Genomic DNA, 2,551 nt, shown 5'->3' with positions numbered 1-2,551 from the left:
ACCTAGGACTGAACAAGCAGAAGCGTCGTCTCCTCACTTATGTCGAATGGACTGGGCAATTGGCAACACGTGTGCATGTTTAGATGCGCTGAGAAGACTGGGGACTAAACTTCGGCAGTGTTCTCTGATGGTCTGCATCCGCCATGACTGTAAAACGGCGCCGAAACCGCCGCCACCGAGCGAGGTGGCGCAGTGGTCAGCACACTGGCCTCGCATTCGGGAGGACGACCGCTCGAACCCGCGTCCTGTCAGCTTGATTTAGGTTTCCCGTGATTTCCCTGAATCGCTTCAGGCAAATGTCGGGATGATTTCTTTGAAAGGACACAGCTGACGTCCTCCCTCATCCTTCCCTAGTCCGATGCTATGACCTCGCTGTTTGTTCCCCCCCCCCTCCCCCCACCGCTCCCCAAATCAACCAACCAAACCTCCACCACGTCTGTGTAACGCTATATTTTACCGGTGAAAATCCTGAGAACCAAACAAACACAAGTCAGGTAATTCTCGCTGAAGTCGGAGTGTTTCCCGTTGATTCGGCAATGTTAAATGTGGGGCTTAGTAGTATCACAGACATCAGTTTCTAGAAAAGTGTAAGAATTCTGTGATGATTAAGGAGTTTGTGACCCAGACTCCAGTTGATAATGTCACTGATGATGTAGCTTTTGAGGAGAAATAGAACTAGAGGTACAGGGAGAGTAGACGAATGGAACTCCAAGTTTAAAGAGTAGGAGCTGACAGTAAGCAAGGACAAATCTGTAAGAATGATTACGAGCGCGACATCTGAAGTTGGAAGCTGATGCTATATGAAGAGAAAACTGAAAGTCTGGACATCTGGGAAGTACAATATCAAAGAATGAAACTGCCAAACTAGAAGTACAGACCAGAGTAACAAATTTTTTCATCAAGTGTAAAACACACCGTCAGGTGGCTTGCGGAGTACGGATGTAGATGTAGATGAACTAAGTGTGGGAGCCAAACAGACCATGGTTGAAACGTATCTCCTGCCATTATGACCTACAGCTTGGAGTGTTGAGTAATTAACAAGGCAGAAAAATGGTTCAAATGGCTCTGAGCACTATGGGACTTAACATCGGAGGTCATTAAGACCCCTAACTACTTAAACCTAACTAACCTAAGAACATCACACACATCCATGCCCGAGGCGGGATTCGAACCTGCGAACGTAGCAGCAGCAAGGTTCCGGACTGAAGCCCCTAGAACCGCTCGGCCACAACGGCCGGCTAACAAGGCAGATCTGAGCAATTTCCAAGCATGCGAAATGAAGTTTCTGCGATCAGCGTTAAAGAAAACTTGAAGAGATAAAATTAGGAATGAAGACAACAGATGCAAGACTCAAGTGGACCTGTCAGTGACTGAGAGACTTAGTGCATTGCAGAGCGATATGAAGTGGGACAAGCACGTAATGGCAGTTGGGGGGAAGGCGGATAGTCGTCTTCGGTTCATTAGTAGAATTTTGGGAAGATGTAGTTCATCTGTAAAGGAGACCGCTTATAAAACACTAATACAACCTGTTCTTGAGTACTGCTCGAGCGTTTGGGATCCCTATCAGGTCGGATTGAGGGAGGACGTAGAAGCAATTCACAGGCGGGCTGCTAGATTTGTTACTGGTAGGTTTGATCATCACGCGAGTGTTACGGAAATGCTTCAGGAACTGGGTGAGAGTCTCTAGAGGAAATGAGGCGTTCTTTTCGTAAATCGCTACTGAGGAAATTTAGAGAACCAGCATTTGAGGCTGACTGCAGTACAATTTTACTGTCGCCAACTTACATTTCGCGGAAAGACCACAGGGATAAGGTAAGAGAGATTAGGGGTCGTACAGAGGCATATAGGCAGCCATTTTTCCCTCGTTCTGTTTGGGAGTGGAACAGGGAGAGAAGATGCTAGTTGTGGTACGAGGTACCCTCCGCCACGCACCGTATGGTGGATTGCGAAGTATGTATGTAGATGTACTGCACGTATCAAGTACGCTTACCCGACAAAAACTAGTTACCGTAGAGGAATCATTACAAGTGCCATTAATGCCGTGTAATTATGTGCCTGGACATGATAGCCGCCTGGATTCGGGTACGAAATGAGTTCATAAGGGTGTGCACTTACATGTATGCAGGTTTCATCGTGGCATCTTACCTGCTCTTGCAACATGTCTCATAGATTTTGTATGGGATTTTGGAGGCAAATCAAGTTGTAATATAGTGGAGCAGTGTTCAGAAAACCAGTCACACATTCCTCTAGCCCGATGAACTCTGTTCAGAATGCTTAAATAAACATACTGGTTCATGTTAGTGGTAGCCTCAGTGAGAGAGCACAACTCATGATTAAAAAAACAGCCCCAAAACATCACAGACCGACCTCACGCTTGAAGCTGACCTTGCAAACTTTCAGGATGAAATGCTTCATTTGACCTTGTCCACTGGAAAAGAGCAGCTTCAATTTCGTGTGTGAGCAATGGCTTCTTGAGATGTAATCGATTCCAAATGTTAATTACATGCAGTTTCAGTCGCAACGTTTTCTCGCTAACAGGTGGGGATGGACC

The sequence above is a fragment of the Schistocerca gregaria genome, chromosome 1, assembly GCF_023897955.1.
Source record: "Schistocerca gregaria isolate iqSchGreg1 chromosome 1, iqSchGreg1.2, whole genome shotgun sequence".
NCBI lineage: Eukaryota > Metazoa > Arthropoda > Insecta > Orthoptera > Acrididae > Schistocerca > Schistocerca gregaria.
The sequence above is the reverse complement of the archived record's forward strand: the minus strand, read 5'-3'. Positions refer to the sequence as shown.